This window comes from Chinchilla lanigera, unplaced genomic scaffold, assembly GCF_000276665.1.
Source record: "Chinchilla lanigera isolate Chin_1 unplaced genomic scaffold, ChiLan1.0 scaffold00002, whole genome shotgun sequence".
In the NCBI taxonomy this organism is placed as follows: domain Eukaryota; kingdom Metazoa; phylum Chordata; class Mammalia; order Rodentia; family Chinchillidae; genus Chinchilla; species Chinchilla lanigera.
Window position 1 is genome coordinate 34,150,434 of NW_004955403.1, and position 23,822 is coordinate 34,174,255.

General features: G+C 35.6%; 1 protein-coding gene across 1 annotated transcript in view; it reads right to left on the minus strand.

Moving 5' to 3' along the window:
- Positions 1-23,822, minus strand: part of Galntl6 (polypeptide N-acetylgalactosaminyltransferase-like 6) — a 1,020,690-nt gene that overhangs the window by 229,584 nt on the left and 767,284 nt on the right. The window lies entirely within an intron of this gene.

A 23,822-nucleotide genomic window follows, 5' to 3' on the forward strand; every position in this document is an offset into this window, starting at 1 on the left:
TTCAGGCTTTCATATCATGATAATTGGTTGTTTTCTCAACAAGATAAAGAATGATTAATATATATCAGATTTTTAGGCAAAAAGCTACCAAAAAACTTACCAAAAATTGATGTATTATTTATGTCATTCACAATGAGGGTTTTGGCAAGTTCTCACTTGGGGCTTTTTTTTTTAGTGGATATGGCTTACTTAACATAACTACTTATTCCTCTTAGGGCTACTGCTTGGTGCATTCATCTAATAATGCTGGTTTTCCACCTTACTGTTTAAAATGAAAGCTCTCTTACAGAGTTATGAGAAGTACAAGCATGTGCGGCTTTGTACCTTCCTAGTTAAACTGAGGCAGAATAATTTAAGGAGTCAAAGAGCAGCTGACAGCCAAGTCAGTAGACATAGCTGCCCAGACCAGAGGAGCTGCTATAACTTGTTCTAGCTGCTTTGTGCAGTCATTGAAAAAGACTAGAAATGTCAGTGCACCAAACCAGTGCACTCACTTGTGAGTTGTATGGATGTGGGCAATGGCTGTCAGTTTGGTATATGATGTGCTGTGAAGATTAAAAATGAAGGACCAGTCCTTATGCTAGTTTTATGACTTTATAGGGCTCAGGAATGTCCCTCCAGCTTGTGGCATCCCTCCCTAAAACTGTCATGGCCTTTCTTTGTGGTTTGGGTAGAATACAAGGATTCTATACTATGCCTACCTCTGGACTCATTCTAGCCTTATCAGACTCACACAATGACAGAAAGATTAGTGGAATAGTTGCTGGTGTTTTAAAAATCAATATTTACTTGTTTTAAGATGTGGTGAGATTTTTTTTCCCCTAGCACTACCTAAGACTACAGTTACCTATGACCTTAGTGCACACACTTAACTCGAAACTTCCGTTTCCTTGGGTCTTTGATGTAAATACTTGTATTTATAGTCACAGCTAATTTTGTTTACGATTTCAGTAGCACCTGAAAAACAGAAGTCTTAATGGCTACTGAAAAACAAGTTGATAAGTGTGTATTTCCCCTCTTGTTCATCCTCAGTGAAAGGCTGGGATAATTATGTTCCTATTACTTCTACATGCTTAAATGGTAAAACATTAGTATAAAGTCAGGAAATAAAAAATAGTACATGACATTATAATCTACTATCAGTGAGTCAAACCATTTCTCAGTAACAGCCCTTCATTATATAGGGTGCTTTTAAGAGCTGTAAAGATTAAATTCTGTTAGCATTAGTTATCACTTCAGATAGCACAACTTACAGTTCCCTTCATCAAAAACCACATAAAAGGTCTGTAGTTGAAAGTGAACTTTTTGAAAGTGTGTTCTTAGAATCTGAACTACTTGGATAACACTGAAGCTCCAGAGTTAAGTCAGAATTTGTTACTAGCAGACTTATTCTCAAAGAAGTTCTCTAATCAGAAAGGAAATGAACAAAAAAGGAATCTTGTAACATAATGAAAGCAAAAAGGAAAGAGCAAACATATAAGTAAACAAAATAAACTTTCCTATATTGAATTTTCAAAAATATGATTTACCTGGAAAGAAAATTGTAATAATGTCTATTGTGGTTCTCAATGTGTATAAAGAAAACATATAAGACAATTACAAATGAGAAAAGGTTAAAGAACACAAAAGGAGATAGCCAAATGAGAGGACCCTCTGCATTGTAGGAGCATTTCTCTGTAGCAGCTTGGTCTCATGGAATGTCACTGTGGAATTGGCTCCTCAGAGGGATGCTATGTCTCCTGACAGGTGATGCCAACCAGTTTGGCATGATGAGGGGTGGCAGGTGGGATGTCTGCCTTTGATTTATTTGTGTGCAGAGCTGAACAAAAGGAAGGTTGGATGGCTTAAAAAGAATTATCAGATTCTAGATCGGACTGAAGACTTCATTTGGGAACCGCAAACATTAAGTGATAACTTGGATGCTGATCCACGTACTTTTCTTCAGAAGTATGTCTTTTTGTAGGAAAATTTTGTCTGGGTTGTACTATTGAGGAAAAAACTGCGGCCAGTAGATGGAATGTTACTGTTCTGTTTGACCAGAAATCTAAAGATTTGCAACAGATTTAAAATTCTAACTCTTCTAATTTTTGAAAAGGTTGTGGAATTATCAAAATGCATATAAATTAAGAAACACTTCCTATTTAGCAACATAATTTCAATGTGATAATCAATAAAAGAATCAGAAGCATTTTTTGAAACCTAGGAATAACTGTTTAAGGTTATGATTGGAAAAAGTCTTACAAAGAAGAAAATATATGTAAAAGTTATCCTAACTGAAGGGTTGGGTTTACCACAGGTAAGAGTCAGAAAAGATATTAAAAAAGTCATTTCCTTAAAAGGGAAGATGGAATACTCTTAAGTGGGCAGTTCCTCTCAAATTAAGATATAATGCCATCAAATATGCAATTTGAAATTGGACATTACTCTGAGTCAGTAAAATATTAAAAATTTAATTTCAAAGTAAATACATCCAAGATAGGCTGAGGAACATTTTATAAGGAAGAATGTGTGGAAAGGGAGTTTAGGGAGGTGAAGAATTGACTTGATAGTCATTTAAAATATAGTAATTAAAAAAAACAATGTGGCATTTGTATAATTGTGAAAACTAAGCTAAATGCCCAGATACATTTGTAGCCTTGTATACAGACTTGGTGTTTGATACAAGAAGATTTATAAGTAACCAGGAAAATAAATGGTTGCTTAGTAAACAAATAGTATTGGGATAATTTTTTGTTTAGCAAATAAATGTGAAAAATTTCCCCTCATATCATACAACAAACTAAATATGACATGATTTAAATATTACATCTAATAATTTAATTGTAAGTACTACAAAAATTGGTGTTATATGAAAATATTTTATATTGGTATGAAGTATGCTCTAAGTGTAAACATAATAAAAGATTATAAAGGAAAATACTGCTAGGTATGATTAACTATTTAAAACATCTGACTTTGTCCATGAAAAATGATCATATGAAAATAAAAGGTAAATAAATAGATAAAATTATTAAATAGAGTTTATAGACAAAAGATAATTCAGAGAAAATATTTAAAAATTTAATGGAAAACTATGCTCTGAGAAACACTGAAAAGAGTCCATGCACTTTTTTTCTTAGTCATTTATAGATTTGTAGTTATCTTTCTGGTGAAGAATTTTTCAGAGCAAATGATTGATAATTTTGACACAGGTGGTCTCAACTTTTATAAAATGACCCAAAAGAGAAGAGATGTTTGTTGAATGATTTTTTTGTAGAATAAAAGTCATTCCTTGTAAGGAATAAGAAATTCTAGCACCAAATATAAAATATTATTGAATTTTTGAACATAAAGCAGTTTCTATTACTTTGTAATTTGATCTTACAACTAAAGTCATTTTTATACTATAAAAAGTGAATCTATCCATTTAAAATACATAAAAACTCAGTGAACTTGATAAACAAGAATATTTCAATGCTTATTTTAATTTTCATACTTTAGTCACTAATGAATTTGAATAGATTATCATAATGATGATAAATAATGAAAACAAAATGATGGCATTTACTCAGGTATTTCAATCTTTTCTTTTTTTCCTGTTTTTTCTTTTGGTCTTTTTGAGACAGGGTCTCACTATGCAGTTCAGGCTGGCCTTGAGATAGACTGGTCTCGAACTTGCAATGATCCTCCTGCCTCAGCCTCCCCGGTGCTGGGATTATAGGCATGGGGCACTATGCCCGGCTTCAACTTTTCCTTTTTGTTGAAACATCTAATATGTTTTCTGACCTCTTCACTGGTACTTACAAATGTGGAGGTAAAGAAATTAAGTGCGAGAACACGGTACTAGTTAAAGAGAGAAAGCAAGAACAAAGACCCTAAGATATTGCGGCTTATCTAAGGGCAGAAAACACGTAAGCGATGAGATCAAATGTTTGGAGAGAGATCCTGCAGGATTTTAAAGGATCTATAAGGTTTTGGCCTTTATTGTCAGGTAGAGAACCTCTGAAAATTAAAACCTGTAAGCATGCAAACAAATTTTTAAAAATATTTCTTGAATTTTTGTTCATTGTCATAGGCTTTTATTTTTGTGCTTAATTTTTGTCTCTAACCTTTTCTGCATTGGGAGGCTTATTACAATATTACAACAAGTTACTTCTTTTTCGATATGGCTATACTTTGTAATTTATGACTGCTCTGTTGTTTCTCAGCTGGCTCTAAAGAAACTTCTGAGTATATGTTAAAAAAAAAAAAAAAACACCCAAGAACAGAGATGTTTTTTATTCTGAAAAAAGCCATGCTGAAATTGCAGATCTAAAGTGAATTGTTCTTGGAGTCTGAGTGCTATCATAAAATTTTCAAGAGTTGTTACATTTGACTCCAAACTTGGTGCACTTGTTTTGGAAAATTTACCAACCAGAGTTGTAACCAGAGTTGTCCTGGATTGGAATAAGCTCTGACAAATTTTTTGAGGTCTTTGCTTTAAAAAGCTAAAAAATGAAACAAAGCCACCTCCTTTCCAACCAACCAAACCAAGTGGGCAGTGACAATAATTATTCTTTATCAGCTTGTCTTCTTAACTTTCTATTCTCTGATGGGATCTGGAAAACAAGTGAGCCTGGATTTTCTGTCCAAAATGCATTTAAAAATGCAAGGTTTAGGTACCAGTTTCACAGTGAGGTGTAACACATCAGCACTTTTGTTTGGTTTGCAAGTCTGAGTATGAAACCCACCACTTACAATGGGCTACATCTCCATGTACAATACACCTTGCATAAGCTGAAAATATCGTAGGTTGAAAATAATTTGAAACACCTAATCTACCAGCCGTTAAAGCTTAGCAGCATAGTACACCTGTGATCGAATGCCTGCTGAGAACCTCTGACTCTCAGCCACTATCCAGAACCCTGAGAGAGAATCAGTCTGCATATCATTAGCTTGGGAAAAGAACACAATTTAAGGTACGGTTTTTACTGACTATGTGTCACATTTGCACTGTTGAAAAATATAAAAATCATAAATCACATCACTGTAAATTAGAGACCACATATTAATTCCAAACCTCTTTGTATTATTGTTATTATTACTGTTCTGCAGTACTGAGGCTTGGACCCAGGGCTTTGTGGCCACTAAGTGCCCTACCAATGAGCTAGACATCCAGCCTTTTGATTTTGAGAGATTCATTTTAAGTTACAAGGCTGGCTTTGAATTTGTGACCCTCCAGCCTCAGCCTCCCAGATATCAGGGATTATAGGCATCTGCCACCACACTTGTTTTGAAATTATTTTTATAAGTAAATATTTTCCCTGAAAAGTCACACAAGACTTTTTTTAAAAAAATGGTAAAGGACCAAAAAGAATATCTATAGGCTCACTGATTTATTTAATAGGGGCTGCATTTCCATCCAATATAATTTAAAATGTTTCATATATAATCATGTAGTGTATATTTAAAAAATACAATTTAACTTGATATCCCTGCCTCAAATACTTTTGGGAATGATGTGGGATGTAAGTGTAGTGGAGTACAAACATGTTTTAAGTTTTTAATGTTTTGATTTAATGAATATTATAATTTGTTAACAGTTTTCTTGTTGTTTGACCTTTAAATTACTTCTATTCTTGTTAATATAATGGTGTGGCAACATTTTCATTGTGTATGGGTTTGTTTAAAATCAGGATAGATTCTAACAAACTGATTTACTGTTTCAAAAAATATGAAAAAGTTAATAATACATCATGAAATTTATTAGATTTATTCCTGAAAGTCCAATTAACACAACATTATCAATTGATTACCAATTTAACTGCTTTCTTGAGAGTATTGGGAATTGCCTTTATAAATGCAATATTGTGCTAATTCACTAGATTAAAAAACATCTTATTGTTTAATTTGAGTTTGTTTATTAGTGAGTCTGAACATTTTTCTGTGATTGTTTACTGGATTCATTTTCTAATTTGTAAATAAGTGTCCCTTTTGATTTGAGAGATCTTGGAAAGCTGGAACTTGGAAGGTAGACAGCAGTTGTGTTATGTCAACTTTATGAGTTTTGCAAATTAATTGAGGTGCAATTTGTGACTTCTTTTTACAAAACAAGTGGAGTGGCCATATTTTTCTAATGGATTGTGGAGAGCTTGGATTAAGCATCCTCATAAATTGCATTATCACAGAAAGGCCCTTGAGAGATAAAACCTTTGTTAGGTAGGTCCATAAATATTCTTTGTGACTTAAATATTTTCAGCTTCCTTTCATTTATGTTTTGTAATTTTCCAGTTTATCAAGGTTGCATGTTGGTAGAATTCTTTTTTTAGTACAGTTAATAGTTGATTACTGAACTTTGATCTTTCTTGGCAAGTGGCTACATCAAATGGATGCTGGCAGAAATGCTAAAAGGTGATCATCAATGAAGATAACCTGGTATTTGATCATTGCTTGACTTGTTGGTTAAACTCAAAGAAGCAAGGTCTGCCACAAGCAGAAGAGGAATCTTGCAAAGTACAGAAAATTTTAATTTGAGGAATCTCAGACTATGAAAGTGGAAGACACTGAAAACAAATAGCAAAACAATTCAGTACAGTTGTGTAAAGAGATGATCACAATGCGAGAACCTAACAAACTTTACTGGGGCTGACTGAGAGAAGTTGCACAAATGTGGTATTATTCAGGATGGATCTTAAAACAATAGTGGGTTACTGTTATATAAAATTAAAGGGAAGGACATTCTAAATACAGGGAAAAGCACAGAAGTGGAAATTCTGTTTTATGAGGAGAATGGCAGTGATTCTAATGTGGCTGAAATGTTAGTTGATCAAACTGCACAAATAGGAAACAAATCTGGGGAATAAATTGGAATGAAATTATGATGATCTTTACACATGTGCAAATATCGCATTGTATATCTGGTGTGAGAAACTGAAAGTGTAAATAAGAACCAAATATATAATATATAATGTGAAATAGGAAGAAATTTTTCAGAAGGAAAGTGGATGGGGCATGGAGGTGGGGAGGAAGGAAGGGAAAAGAAAAAAAAAGAGAGAAAAAGAGATAAAATGGAAACAAAGCTTTGTGAAGAAGGGGAAGAGGGGTTGAAGGGAGGGGAGAGGAATGGGAAAAAAAGGAATTAAGATAAACCATGCACAGGTACAAATTCCCTATGAAGAATGTGATCATTATGTATATCTAAACTGCACCAATAAACTAAAAAATAAAAGAAACCATGATGTTCATAACATACAATAATGATTTGGGGACATACTACACAAAGATGAGACATAGCTTGAGTATGGCTTTGTATCTTAGAGTCAGTCTAAAGGTAATTCAAAGGGTACATAGAGGGCAGGAGTCATTCACGTCAGGTTGCTGAGTTAGGAACCTAGAGTACAGCAGTACACCAGACATAACAAGTATCCTTACTTCCCAGTAACAGGATTCTGATCTTGCCAGGGCAGCGCTATGCCTAGCTATCATTATCCTACTTCCCAGACTGCTGTGGACATGGTTTCAACCAACGATATATAAGTGAAAGTTACTGGACTAGGGTCCTGGGAATTATCTGAGCAAAACTCTGTTGACTGGGATGTTCATCAGGCTCTAGGTCTTTAGCACCTTGTCTTGTGCTTCTTCCTGTCTCGGATATGACTGAGATATCTGCATGTGTGGCTGCCCTCTTGTGAAAACCACTCAGTGGAGATGGCAGAGCAGTAAACTTCAATGACTCTGGCTCTTCCCTGGCCCTGGGCTGCTCATTAGCCCTACATTTTCTCAGCTCCAGATGTGATGTTACATGAGCAAAGTAAACCCCATTTTGCTTAAAACACTATTGTTTGGCTTTTTTACTGCATGGGTCTAAAAAATTCTAAATGCTATTTGGAATAATAGAAATTGAAGGGTTGATGGGAGAAACTGAGAAGAAAGATTCAAATCAAGGGCCACTTTGAACAACTTTGAGAGAGCTGGATTTCATAAGGTGAAGTGGGTTTGAACAATAATGTGCCAGATTAAAAGGTGAGGAAGGCCACCCTTCCCCTCGCTGGAGAGCTCACAGATTGCTCTCATTTGGTGCCCTTGACCTTTATGAGGTCCAATCTACCTTTCCAGTGTTTCAAATGGTTGCTTAAGTCCTCCATCAGTGTTGAGAAAATATCTTACCCTATTCATAGGTACTTTTGTGGTTCAAGAAACATGTTTTTTTTGAAGAAAGCTTATCAGATTACTTATTTTTCACAAAAAGAATATTAAACTTGCCACATCACTCTGATAGCTAAAGTAAATAGAGTTTCTACTACCGATAATACATAATAGCTGTACACTAGGTATACACCAAAGTGCTGAAGCCTAATTGATTGTTATTTAACATTTGCCAAAGGAAAAAAAATGAAAGAAAACAAAAGCTATGACTGAGGGATCCATTGAGACAACGGATATTTAAGAGAAGGAGTCTCACAACGCATTCTTCAGAGAGAATAATGGTTATCCATTCTTCACAGTTCTTTCTGTGACCTTTTACACAATAAGAGTGGGGGTATTCTAACACTATAGAAGCTTAAATCCTCAAAGGAAATGCAAATTTCTCCTATTACCCTTTATTAAGAATTGATAAGACCCAGTAAAACAATAATATTTGTGATTTGTTGAGCTCTATGCTAAGTACTTGACTCACCCACATCTTAAACTCTACATTATAATTCTCTGTTATTATGATGGAGAGATGCGGAACTCATGAGGTTACATAAATTTTCCAAGGCTACATACCTGGTAATTATAGGAAGCAGTATTCAAACCAAACTCTGAGGTTTGAGGTCCTCTTTTAAAGTTATGACACCATTCTGTCATGAGAAGACTAAAGGACTTCCCAAAGTATATCTGCATCCTTATTTCTACTCCCAGTGTACTTCACTTGATGAAATTAGGCCCACTGAAATGGGGAGATCATCCAGGATTGCCCAGGTAGCCTGAACCTAACCACATGGGCCCATAAGAGAAGAGAATCTTTCCTCACTGTAGAGAAAGGGACATAAGACTATGGAAGAATGTTCAAAAGGAGGTAAATTTATTAGTGTTGAACATGGAAAATAACAGCCATGGGACAAAGAAAGTAACCTGTTTGTAGAAGATAAAAAAAAAGGAATCAGAGCCTCAAAAAGTAACAAGACCTGATGACACCTTAATTTTTGGCAAGTGAGACTGTGTCAGACTTCTAACCTTCAGAACTGAAAGATAATGCACTGGTGAGGTATTAAACCACTAAATATGGTAATTTGTTATGGCAGCAAAAGAAAACTGACCCACTTGCCAACACTTCAACATATTCACTAAATCTCCCCTTGCTTTTTGTTCTGGAGAAGGTTTGTCTTCCTTCACAGATGGACGTGACGTATGTTCAGAGCCCAGTAATGTTTTCCTTTTGCCTTGGCTCACCAGGCTAGGCCTGGGCCAATTCTAGGGTTCAATTGCAGTTAAGTACAGGTCAAAAATATTTCTTCTGTTCATCTGTATGGTTTTCAATCTCTTCTTTTATATTTACTTACATTTCCTGTGTATAATCACACAGGAAATGTGATTCTTATATCTGAATCTTGCCATGAGAGAGAGAGAGGACTCACTAGGTGTTTCTGTGATAGCAGAGAGGTATTTCAGTGGTGTCAAGGGACATACCTGAGCTCTTGTTTTGCCAACAAAACAAAATACAAAAGTTAAAACTTTGCCCAACTTTTTCAATGCTTTGTAAGTGTGTATTCTGAGAAGTGTTACCTTATCTTTGCTATTTATTTATTGTATAGATCTATCAGATCTAGTTACTTCAGATCATGTGTACATTTCATTTTGGAAATGCGACCTCCATTCTGTAGAATTCAACCTGCACTCTTGGCACTGTCATAATACTGCTTTCAATTTCAGTGAGGAGGCTGGGAAAACAGAAGAGAGTTGGATCCATTGAAGACAAAGGTGTTTGAGGCAAATGATTTGGTGTGCACCTTGCTGGGTATACAAAAGATAGGCTGAGCATATTGTCAGAAAGAAGCCACATCATTAATCAGAAGGCTGCTCTTGTAGGACTGAAAGTGAATTAGAGAGTCCTGACAGCAGAAAAAGGAAAAAAAATAGCCTTCTGCCACCTCCATTGCAATATTTGTGTTACTAAGCAACAAAATTCTCCTATTTAGCACAGCCCTAATGATGCTGGCAGTACAGTCTTGGAAAAATGCTTAATACAACTTCTTTATCACCACCACTCACTGCACTGCATATGCAGTGCCTGATTAGGGATAACAAGAAGTAGAGTGAGGCTGTTGTGCACCTGCATCTAAAAGACCAAATAAAGTATTGATTTGGATGAATCTAATGACGGTCATTTAATGAGTTTATTTATTCGCAGCATTCATTTGAACTGACAAAGAATTCAGGACATCCCACTGTTAAATGTGTCTTAGAATTGCGAAGCCTTAGTACCTCTGTCATGGCGAGTCACACAGACACAAAAATCACAGTATAACCATTCCCAACTCGGTACTCACCTTCTATGGTCTTTCTGTAGGGACAATTTGAAGAAAGCTACACATTAAAAGCACATGATGCCTTCCCCATGTTTTTGTTTTGAAACTTGAAAAAATTCCTTTCTCTGCTAATGTTTCTGTTATTTCTTCGGGAACTCTAATTTGAATATGGTAGGAAGTTGTTTTCTTTTTTTTTCACAGTTTTTATACTGAAAAGTTACTTGAAAGAATTGCTAATCCCTTTGTTGATACTCTCTTCCCTTTTATTTTTTCCACTGTTCTCTTTATCCTTGCCTTTTCTGCCAAATGTGTGACTTCCAAGGGTTATCATCCTGGAGCAAATGTTAAAGAAAGATGTGCTACAAATAAAACCCATGACTCTGTAGGGTGTGAATCTTTTCAAATATTATTGACTAATAAGTGACATTTAAGCCAGAGCATTTTAAATTCATAAAGAAATTTGAATTGCTTTATTTTTCAAACCATCTTGTCAGCCTTTTTATTCATCCTATTGCACAATGAATTTTTATAGTGCCTGAACAGACAGAAAAGGGAAACATTTAATGTTTTTTTCTAACATTTCTAAGTGACAAGCAACCTTTAGAGAAGGTGCCAGGCAATTCTAATTCTGTTCAAAGGAAAAAAAAATCAAAGTTTAGTACTAGGCTGATTTCTTTGTCTCTCAAATTGACACATAGTACATACTTATGGAGTCCAGTGTGATCATTTTTGTTGTTTTTTTTTTTTTTTTGGTTTTTCTCTGGTACCGGGAACTGAACTCATGACCTTGCACTTGCCAGGCAGGCACTTTGCCGCTGAGCTAAATCCCCAGCCCCCAGTGTGATCATTTTATATATATATATATATATATATATATATATATATATACACACATTGTATAATGATTAAGTCAGGGTTATTAACTCCTTAAACATTTACTATTTCTTTGCTTTGGGGAACTTTGACTTTCCCTTTTCTAGTTCTTTATTTAATAAGTTGGGAACTCTGATGTCTTAACAAAGCTGATTCTTGCTGCCTTCCCACTAGTAAAAAAGAGTTTAAAAAACTCAACACATGACTTCTCCAAATAAGAGAGGTAGAATACGTGGAGGTTAGATGCTAACTCAGACGGGTTGACAGTGACAGCTGAAGTACTTTTGCTTATATATGCCCATACCCTCAATCAATTTGATAAAAAAATTAATGTACTCAGCCATTTTTGTTTCTGTTGCTGTTGATTTGAAGAAACTTCTGCTTTCATTATTATCCTGGTGTTCTAGAAAGTACATGGTTCACAAGTCCTGCTTATTTATAATAATCGTAGATTAGGTAAAATCTATCATGCGTCTATGGATTTAGCTAACTGGTCTCATTAAACCACATTATCCCTTCTGAGGCAAGTATGTTATTCCAAATTTCCACCTGCATTTAGAAGTTGTCTAATCTTCCTATGACAATGTGTTCTGGTAGGAAGGGAGGAAAGAAAGCAGCTGCTTTTCTTACTTTTTAATATTCACCCATGAGGCTGTGTGCATTATGTACTTTCCTTCAATCACCCTCCACTGCAGAGTTATGAAAGGAGTTTTTCCTCTATTTTATAAATGAGAACACCAAGGCTCAAAGGAATATTGTAATTGGTTGTAGGTCACTCAACTAAGTAAATAGCAGGCAAGCTTTAAAATGCAGGTTTTTCTGACTTTAAAATGATATATTACTGTACTGCTTTTTGAAAATGTATGCTTGGTCCCGAGCTTTTTGCATGCAGACAGATCTGATTCATTTTGAATGTGTTTCCTTTTTGTGAAACTAGAATGAGCTAATTTTGTTACTAGTGTCTGTTCAAAACTGTGTTCAACTATAATTTAAATATGTTATTAAGCAATTACACAAAAATTATCCCACAGTGTAACTCCTTTCTGCCTTTCAAGGGAGAGAATGATGGTCATTTGTTCCCTAGGATGTTATAACTTAATACAGATTGGAGTGTGTTTCACTGAGTTGCTCATTTTGAAACACTTACCATATATGATTGCCTTAACTGTAGAAATTTTTATCTTTTATGGAAAATTTTTATTCCTAAAACTTTGAATCTGCATCAGCAGTAGAAAGATGATGTTCTCTGGAATAATCAGCTGATCCTTAAATTGTGAAAGCGTGGATTCTGATAAAACGTTTTGTATTATTCAGTGTCTGCTTGGCTCCAGAAACATACCTATAGTACTTTGCTTTGTGATTTACTTTTTTGTATTTAGAAATGAATATTTTAAAGGGTGAGATGTTTTTGGCTTGTTTCATTTGCAAGTATAGTATATAAATCAGAATATGTATATTTATGAAAAAATCTTACTTTTTTAAACTCATGCATTATCATACTAGGAGGTAGACTTTCTTTAAATATCTACACAATAGAGCTACAATTATTTAATTGTTAATAGGTTAAATTCTTTCTTTCTAACCAAAAATTGAATAGATGTTATGAAATAAGTCACTCCACATCTACGTAGTTTTAAGTGGATGTGAAGATTCTTATTATGGTAGTCTAGCAATGTTGCTTACATATGTAATCTTAAAACTACGGCTGTGTAAATAAAAAAACTTTGCAAACTAAGTGACTGATGACATGCACTTCTTATTACAAATTGGTAAATCAATCATTGGAACAAAAACCAAGAATATGGACACGCACACACACACACACACACACATGCACACACTTCTACACTCTCAGACTTTGCTGTGCTTTGTTTTTAAGTCTCCACAGTTTTTATGTTTTTAGGTATATTCTTAGAAGTTCAGTGTGACTTTTCCAAAAATAAATTAATTATTCAAGTCGCCCTTTAGTAAATGAATTAGCTATATAGCATGTGATCAATCCAGGGTTTAGAAAAATCTTTACTTTCCAAGGCTTTTTATGTTCCTTTCCCATATCTCTGCTGTGTATGTTATGTAGCCATGATGCTAATCATTGCAGTAACAATCTCATTTATTGTATTTCACTCAATTTGTGTTTCTAAATGTGTGTATTCTCTAAAACAGGCTTTCCTTTATTCTGTCACAGCCCACTAGTTGGTGCTCATTTGCCATCTTTATTGATCTTAGACAACTTTCTAGCAGCCACTTTGAGCAATATATGCTCCACTCACGTGGATGGGTGGCAGTCCATGGAACACCTGATCCTACTCTCTAGGCTATGGCCTTCTTTCCAGTCTAATGGCAATCCCATTTGGGCCAGGTGTACTAAATAGAGCTTTCCTCAGAAGCCATGATTAACTAGAATATTTAAACAGAAGTCTCTTTTTAGCTTATTTTATTGGTATAAATCTGACATTAGAATTACTGGATTATTTCAGAAGTTAGGTTGAAAATTAAAAATGTTTTGAATAATTAATTATTATTTTGAATAATAATTAAATCACATGGATGTTCTTGCAGTTTGATGACAGTAGTTTTTCACATAATTGGTCACTGGCAATTGCATGGTAGAATGTCATTTTGCTGGTATTTAAGGATTTAATTTTATAAAATGTCAATATATGGAGGCATGTGCAAAATTTTGCAGTTGGTGTTTACCTGAAGCCATGACTCTGTAATGTTATATCTGCAGATATTTATTAGGTACCTTTTAATATATGAAAATACATAGAATGTGAAAAATGAGATAAACACGACCAATAATTCTATTGAAGAATTTTGTAGATTGGGTGTGGTGGTGCACATCTGTGATTCTAGCACTCAGGAGGCTGAGGAAGGAGGCATTTGAGGCTAGTCTGGGCTATATGGTGAGTCCAGGCCAGCCTGAATTACATAGGGAGACTCTGTCTCAAAAAACAAAGAAACGAATAAACAAACAAACACCATCACCATCATCACCAAAAACCAAGTTTGTAAAGTAATTGTTATTTAAGAGAAAGTAAACTAAATTTTCTTAAATTTTTTTCAAACAGCAAAAACAGATTATGTAATGTAAACATTTGCAAAAATGAGAAAAAGATGTGAGACATTTATTTTGTTTGTTTGTTTTGTTTTTGTTTTTCTCCGGTACCGGGAACCGAACTCACGACCTTACGCTTGCCAGGCAGGCGCTTTGCCGCTGAGCTAAATCCCCAGCCCCGAGACATTTAAAATATAGAAATAAAACATAAAAGAGAACTAGCCAGTGGACATATGTAATTTCTGATCACATCTATTTGAAGTTTTTGTTTTCCTATATGCAGTATAAGAAAGAAAGTTAAAGACTATGAAAATGCTTCGTGGTGACATGGGAAGTGGTTTGTTATGGGACCAGGGAACTTTTATTCCCTGAAAAAGACACAGGCAGGGCGATGGGTGAGCAGAGACCACACAAAGGAGATATTGCTACTTCTGTCCTAAAGCAGTGATTTTCCAAGTCCTGGGCGGGCACCCAGGAGATAGTGAGGATGCACTAGGATGTAAATCAGCCACTGTCAGCTGAACTCTTCTGTGACATAGTACCTTTCAATATAAATTTCTTATCTTGTCACGGTCCTCGTTTGGAGGGGCCTGCAGCTGAATCATAAGCCACAGTTTGGGAAGAACTGACCTTGAGCAGGATTTTTTTCGGGTGAAGCACTAATGATAGTTTTGATCAGCTAGTTCTCTGCCGAGTGGATTGTCCTGTCTAGGACGTTGTTGGGGCAGCCAGCAGTATTCTCCAGCCTCTACCTACTATATATCACAAACATTTCCCCAACTCCCTCTCCACACAAAATTCCAGAGATTATAAACTGTCTGGGATAGATTCAGCTGATTCACAGAAAATGGATCCAGTAGCCACAAACGGGACTATTTAGTGATCTCTTTCATCATAAAAAGTGGCTTATAAATCATGCCTATGTACAGAATATAAATAGAAATGTCAGACTCAGAATGTCTCTATAATGTCATTAATCGTGCACTGAAATGCAGAAAAATACAAAGCCTTGTCTGACTAACTGGACTCTGAATTTAAAAGTCAAATTCTTGTTTTCTTCTAGTTATTTAGAAATAATAGTTGTTTTTTTCCCCCCTGGGAATCAAGCTCAGGACCTTGCGCTTGCCAGACAGGGGCTTATGCCACTGAGCTATATCCCCAGCCCTAAGCAGTTTTGAAAATAACAAAATACCACTACTACTTCCTTACATTTAGAGAGTGCTCTGTACATCTCAAAGTACTTTTCAGAGACTTTATTTCCTTCATCCTTAGTTCAACATCTCTTCTTGTTGTTTGCAGAAGGAAGTTGTACTCTGGGGGGACTTTACATTCTAATAGAGCCACAGAGTACATCACAGAAATAAAGTGACACTGGTTTTTCCAAGCATGAACCAGTGGGCAATGTCACCCCTGTACGCACACACCAACATTGTTTTTACTGCCAAGCTAGTGACCATGTCCATGAGAGTTTTATGATTTCTACCTGATAGAAAATCATGAAAATGTAATCATTCCTGGATTCACATAGGGCATTCATCAATGTTTTTGGTTGAACTAGTTAAACATTCCATATGAATTTCAAGCAAAAGGTCTTTGTGGATTGTGTTGACCTTTTATACAGGATTTGATGGTTTCTCCCATTACTTGGGGTAAATGTCAAACTTGGAGTTGTCAGGTTTAGCAGTGCTGAGAAAAGGAATATTATGGAGAAGTGGAAGCCTGATTGTAATCTAAGTATTCATATCCTTAAAATTTACTAAATTTTATATTCAAATCATAAATTTTTATCAAGTTATAATGCATGGTATGGAACCACTTTATCATAATGTGCTCTAAGATGGCATGGTTCTGATACTTGTTCATAGCTACCAGCTGGCCTGCTCCCTTCCTGCCTCTTTCTTGAATACTGAGTTTCAGACTAGTCATTTCAAAAAGGCTGTGTATTGATTGAAAGTTCTGTCTGTAGCCTACTGAATTGAAACCAAATTAATTTGATCTGAGTGGTTGCATTGGGAAGGTAGCTTTTAGAAAAAGTTTACTCTGCCCTCACTTGAGTTTCCCAATTTATCTATTGTGCTCATCTTATTTCCTATTTGAAAGCCCTTTTTAAATTCTCTTTAGAAAATTAAAACAGTGCTAAATTAAAACAATTCTCAGCTTAGAAACAGTGTTTGAAAAAAGATTTCAGAAGAAAGCAATTTAAATGAGCACCAGAAAATATTAATTACTAACTTTTAATATTGTATGCTTTCTGGAAATGCATAGCATTTGACATTAGCTAGGGTCATCTTCTTATTATAGTACATCCAGTTTGTTCTAGAACTTTCACGCTGCTACGTGGCAGGGAGCAGACTGCCTGTTGTAAGGTGTGTCACACATCACCATGGCGATGTCCTTTCCCTCGCTGGGGTTGATATGTGGCTGGGCATGCCACTCCCCTGAGAAGCATCAGGAGAACAATGACTTTAGTGAACTCTGGGAGAACCATAAATTTAAAAAGCCATAAGCTATGCAGTATGGAGCCAACACAATTGAATATTGTTTCTCATTTCTAACCTTTCTCCATTTTATTTCTGTTTAAAAACATATCAACATAACAAATACACACCATAGCAAGGCATAACACAAAATAGCACTGGTATGTAAAGGGCAGAAGCTCAGTCATTTGGGTAATTTACTTTCCTGTTTTCTTCAGTGAACAATTTTAATAGTGAATGTGAAAAGAACTTCCAGGCCTTTTTGAAAAAACAGCACAGTAAATATTTTATCCATGACATGCAATTTTAGATAAGTTCACATTTTTTGTATGTTGGTTAAAATCCTGTATATTAACTTGTACTACAGTTTTTGCCTAAGTGGCATTATTTGTTGAGGGAAGACTTCAGAGACAATTATAAACAAAGCATAACTCAAATGCTTCATCTTTACCATTTTGATTGAAATAGGGCCAGCAGGTTTCAGTGGGTGGGCAAACGTCTTACTGCCATCTACCCAGTGAAGGGATCTCTGTGCAGTACTTAACATGAATGGCTAAATGTAGCTGCCTGTGTTAAATCCTTTTCTTTCCTACTGTATGAGTATATTGGCTATTTTGATTTTTATTTTGTAGATGAGGTTAAAACCAGTGAAATTCCTTGCCCAAGAACCAATAGTTAGGAAATACAACCTCAGTTGGTTGAGAGGAATGTGTGTGTGTGTGTGTGCGTGTGTGTGATGTATCTGGCATCAGAGCCCTGCTGTATCACCTACCATTCTATCTCTTTTTATTCTTCCTAGTATATGAGAAATTACTAGCATCTGTTAAATGTGTGACTTTAAATTAAGCACTAAGTGAAGTATTTGGTAGTCCTTGACCTTTGGGGACTTGGAAACTTAATAAAAAGATCAAATTAATTAGTGCACTGAGTCATCATGTGACAAAAATAATTATTTTTAACTAGCTGGTCTTAGATTTGTTCCTAACCCATGCAATTATGCAGCCTTTAGAAATATCTGACCATCCATCAAAGGCAGCTCTTCGGGAAAGCCCTGACGAGTTTTGTAGTGGGGCTGAGAGAAGAGAGTTGACACTTGATCTAAATGAAATTTTTGAAAAAGGGATGGTGGAAGGAGAAAGGAAAGAGATGGCAAGAGAGGAAGGACATTTTATTTTATTTTATTTTATTTTTTTCAGGCAAGGAAGGACATTTTAATTTGTGGCCTCTGTCCTTTGGTTCTTTGGAGGAGCTCTCTACACTCCAACTTAGTCTAACTGGAAAGATCCATTGGTAAGGAGGAAAGGAACACAGGAAGCACAATGAGCACAGGGTTGGCCGTTAGGGGTAGACTGGATGGATTCAGTCCATTTAGCAAGATGATAACCAGGCCTTGGGGATGGCTTAGAAAGAACTGGCTTAGGCAGACTCTGTCTCTGGCACGAGGCACATTTGTATTTGGTAAGCATATTTTCATATTACTTTCTGATTAAATGGAGATGTGGTGCAGTACTCCTATGTCAAGCTGGCCAGACCACAGTGCCCAGATATGTGCTCAAATATTATTCTGGATATCTGTGAGGTTGACACTTAAATCAGTGGACTTTGAGTGAAGCAGATTGTCCTCCATAACACAGTGGGCCTCATCCAAGAGTTGAAGGCCTAAACTGAATAAAGGCTGATCCTCTCCAGCAAGAGGGAATTGTGCCAGCTGATGGCCTTTGGACTTTAACCTCACCATCAGGTCTTTCCTGGGCATCCTGCCTGTAAGCCTACTCTACACTTTCAACTTGCCAGCCTTTGTAATTGTGTGAGCTAATTTCTTAAAGCACATCAGTCTCTCTCTCTGTGTCTCTCTGTCTCTGTCTCTCTGTCTCTGTCTCTCTGTCTCTCTGTCTCTCTCTCTCCCTCTCTTTCTCTCTCTCTCTGTATATGTATAAACACCCAACCTCTATGTTTTGCTTTTTGGAGGATTCTAGCACAAGAGACCACAAAGGTAGATTTTTAGAAAACATCATCCAGGGGGAAATGTCTGTAACCTCAGTGCACATACATCATAATATTTAAAAGGTCTTCAAATAAAAATTCTTCTAAATAAAAACAGGGAACATTGTGTAACTCCCATGACACAAGCACACTCATACTCTAAATGTTCCAACATCTGAGACAAATATGTATTTTATGGTCATTTTATAGACAAGGAAAATGAGTTAGAGGTCATAAACCTTGCTCAAGTTCTCTGGGTGCCAGCAAATGACAGAACTGGGAGCCACACTAAAAAATGCGAGTTTGAAAAATCTCTGTTCTTAACTTTATATCTCATTAACTTCTCTTTAACACACTAGCGTGATAGGAAACACACAATGCTGACAGTTTTATAGGCACTTTTTTTAAAAACAAAGCACATATATTATAACTAATTTAATCCCTACCACAACCCTATTTTACAGATGAAACAGAAAAATTACATGAGATAAATCTCACAGGGTAACATCATTTTCATCTGTAATCAGGTACCATGTAAAGGCACCTGACCCAGTACCATACTGCATATTCAAAGATGGCCCTGTGACATTATATTACCTCATGACATCAGAGGAGTTTACTCTGTAGTACATTCTATGTTGATTTGTGCAATGACAAAAAATCATCTCAAAGCTACATTTCTTGGAATATATCCATCCCATTAAGACACACATGAATATAAATGAGGCTATATTATAAAAATATATATATATAGAGAGAGAGAAAAGAAGCTTATATTTCTTCAAAGACCATTGAAACTTTACTTTTCCCATTAAGTGATATTTTTAAAAAAATGTATAAATTGATATTTGAGATGGTAAATAGAAAATCCAGCCTCAGGTATCCAGTGTAGTTTCTGAGAATATCTTTTATTCCATTTGTTTGGAAAAATTCTAGTTTGTTTTACTTAAAATATATTTTTCCTACAATACATATAATATACTTTTGACTACTATTATTACTTTGTCTTGTAGTCATATACAACCTCTGGAACACCCACATAACCACCCCTATCCACCCATCCAGACAGTCACATCAAAACATATTGACTGGTAAACCTAGTGCTCATCTCACTTGAAAGAGTTGATCTCTTTTTGCTCTTGCAGCCCTGTTCTGCCTTTCAGAAACCACAGCTCTGGCTTTCCTTCTGTTTCCCTACTACACTTGCCCCTGTTTCTGTGTTCATCTTCTGATCTCTACAGGTTAAATTGCCCAGGGGCTCAATTTTTTATTATTTTAAAGAGAAAAAAGTTAAACAATGAAACCAAGTTTTGAAATAGGTTAGTAGGACAGTGACAATAGTTGATACATTGCATATTGTTGTCTTCGTAGTAGTTAATCAGAGTACAAAATATAGGCATGATATCTTATCCAAACAATATTAGCACAAAACAGTCTTTTCAAGGAACTAGGAGAAGCTATCTGTACTAGCTATTTTATGTACATATATATATATTTTTTCTTTTTCTCTTTCTTCCTTTCCTCTTTCCCACATCATAATTTGTCTTTTCCTTTGAATACTTTTTCCAGTTCACAATATCCATTGTATGTTTCAGATCTTATTTTCATGTTCAATTTCTCACACTAGTTACACAATATGATGTTTACACATACAGGACAGATTTGTTTCACTTTGAGTATGGTCTTGAGTTGCGTCCATTTACCTATAAAAGTCTCCAGTTTATCCTTCTTTATGGTTGAGTAGTACTCCATTATATTAAAAAAAATACCCCACATCTTTTTGATCCATTCCTTGGCGGATAGGCATTTGGGTTGTTTCCAAGATCTAGTATTACAAACTGTGCTGCTATAAATATGGGTGCACATATACCACTGAGGTATGATGTTTTTACTTCTTCTGGGAAGAAGGGGAATAGCTGGTTTGAATGGGACCTCTAATTCCAGTTTTTTAAAGGAATCTCCACACTGATTTCCACAGTGGTTGCACCAGTCTACACACCCACCAACAGTGGAGAAATGTTCCTTTTCCCCCACAGCCAGGGGCTGTCTTTGAACCTCTTGTCTTTTCCACTCTTGGGGAAAAGTGTTCAGGTCAGTATTCTTAAAGACAGTACACATGTTGATATTGCATAAGTCTCTGACTTTACCCCTGTGGAGATCAATGGCACACTTGCAGATAAGCTATCTATTCAACACATCTACTGGATATCTTCGAAGTATGCCAAAATTTGGAGGATAGTAAGATGTTTAAAAACAAACTTTTCTAAACCAGCTACTCTCCAGAAAGGAAGAACTCCATTGATTTGAGAGTCATTCAATCATTCTGGATCCCTCTTCTTTTCATGTAACACACTTCTAATTCTGCTTCCCTTTACTTCATAGCCAACTCCAAGGCCAGAAGGTGCCCCTTAAAACACAGTACAAGCCAATTGGGTTTGTGCCACTGCTCATCTCAAAATTCCTCAATGGCCCCCATGTTACCCACGATAAGGTGCGCTAAAGTGGTTCTATGACTCTGGAGGCTCTGAGTGCACTCTTTCCAAGGCGCTTGTCCGTCTCTAGTCTCCCAGAATTCCATGCTGCTTGTGGGACCCATCAACAAATGCTCACTGATGGCATCTGTGCTTGTTACTACATCTGCCTTGAGTGCTTTTATGCAGACCACAGAGCTGAGTCTCACAATCATAACCATTACGTCTTTCATCAGATGTCACATCAGCAACTCCTAGTTATCCATTTTAGCCACCATTTTATTCCCCTACCATAGGCACACCAGTTCTATACCCCGTCTTACTTTCCCTGCAGCATGAACCAAAATTTGAGGTATTCTTATTTTATACACAATTAAAAAAATTAATAGGGTCTGTCTCTGTTTAATTTTTGAACTCAATGACTCCAGATACTTTGGTGTCTCCCCAGCATACTATCCACTATTGCACACCAGTACCTACAAGAGCCCCTGGTACATACTGGGGCTTCAATGGGCATTTGTTGAATGTTCAGTACTTAGTGAATTTATCATAATTGAAATGATACTGAATATAGGTTTTCAACTTTTCTTTTTCTTAGAGTAGTACTGTGGAGAAATTTGATGTTTTGAATAAATTTTGGGAAGGTCAACTTGTAAAAACTTGTTAATTTAATAATTTGACTCAGAAACTATATAGTAAATGGGCATAATGCTTATCCTATAGTCCAAACTGAAGTGTTCTGTCCCTAGAAGCAAATTACAAAAATGATTCCTCCATCAAAATTTAATCACATTTTATAAGTTTAGAATCAAAACAGAAGGAGAAAGTTAGACAATTTTAACTGGTTAAAATTATTTGAATGTTCCACATCCATTCTAGTGGTATTTTATTTTTCTTTGAGTGTCAAAATACCAATTCGTTCTAGATTTTAGGTAGGAAAAGATGAATTATAATATCCCTGGTATTCTATCATATATGACATAACTATTTTGTTTTTTTCTTCGAAATAGGTTTTTCACACTTTTTTGCTATTACTAATAAAACTGTCATGAAAATCCTTATGTCTGAATTTCTTTTAAACACTTCTCTGATTTCCGCTTGATCAATGAATAGATGTAAAGCAAAATAGGAACATTTTTAAGACTGTCGTTAGTTTGCCAAAGTGCTTTCCAAAACATTCCTTTAATTTTCACTCTTCAGCAGAGAATTAGAATGTTCCTGTCCCTCACTCTTTGCCAACAATAGGAATTACCTTTGAAAAGTAATTATTATCAAATTTGTGGGCCAAAATGTATCTATTATAGTCATTTACACTCTTTAATTATTAAGGAAATGTAATGCTTTTCATATGTTTATCAGTTATCTAAAATTTCTTTTTATGAATTGCCAACTTTTCCTTCCCTTTTTATTATTTATATTTTTTATTCAAATATAAATCTCCTTTACTCACAAATACATCAGTGCTTTGCTTATCATATGGTTGCAACGGTATTTTTCTGTTTGATTTAATTTTTTAAAATACTCCTAAATGGTACACATTTCATCATCAAGTTCTTTGTGATTTTTTTATTTAAATTTTTTTTAATTTAAAGATAAAAGAATGAGAACATCTTAACAAACACACATACATTTAAAATATGATTTGTTGGTTGACTTTCCCTATTTTAAAAATGCTCCTACTGTTTAATTTTTAAAAACCTAACTATAATTCACTTAGATTTTATTTTATGATTCACAGTAATCAGTATGTTGTCTTAAATACCTATTTAGGGCTCCGTTTTGAGGAGATCCACTCCATCCCCACCCTGGGGAGAGCCAGGCAGGGCAGGCTTTCTGGGCCAAGGACCATGGCTGCTGACAACTGAGGAAGTTCAGAGAAAACAATGGAAAAACAACACAGTTTTCTTTTTTAGCTCAGCTGCAGAGTCTCTGCATTGTTCAACTTTTGCCCAGACTAAGTTCAGCCTGGATTATTTCTCCTATAGGACTTGTGTTGTGTGCTTATTAAAGGAAGATCAGGATAAATCAGATGGACTGGCAAGTGTAAAGATCACTCTTTGAAAATAGCTTTCTAAACTAAGGAATCTGCTTCGAAGTTTTTTTGACTGGCTAAACAGGCTTCGTGTATTGTGAGTTCTTCTGAACTCATTTCCATTGCCTTTTTTTCACATATCCTTTTTCAACCAGTGGCCTATACGTACCACACACTCTTGCTTGATTGACTTAGGGAGGGAGAAAAATCACTGATTCTGGCAGTTCTGTGTCTTTGAATGTTCAGGGAAGAGAAAAAGATATCAGGAGGAGAGAAAACTGTAGGTCATCAATGCCTCTTTCTTTCCAGGACACACAGCCATGCTCCTGGACAGGTAAGCCCAGGATAATACATGAAATGAGAGAATAATAAACATAAATAATAGAAGCCAACAGAAGAGAAAGAATAAACTTTTTCTGCACAATAAAGAGGTAAAGGGTTTGAAAAAGAACTGGCTTT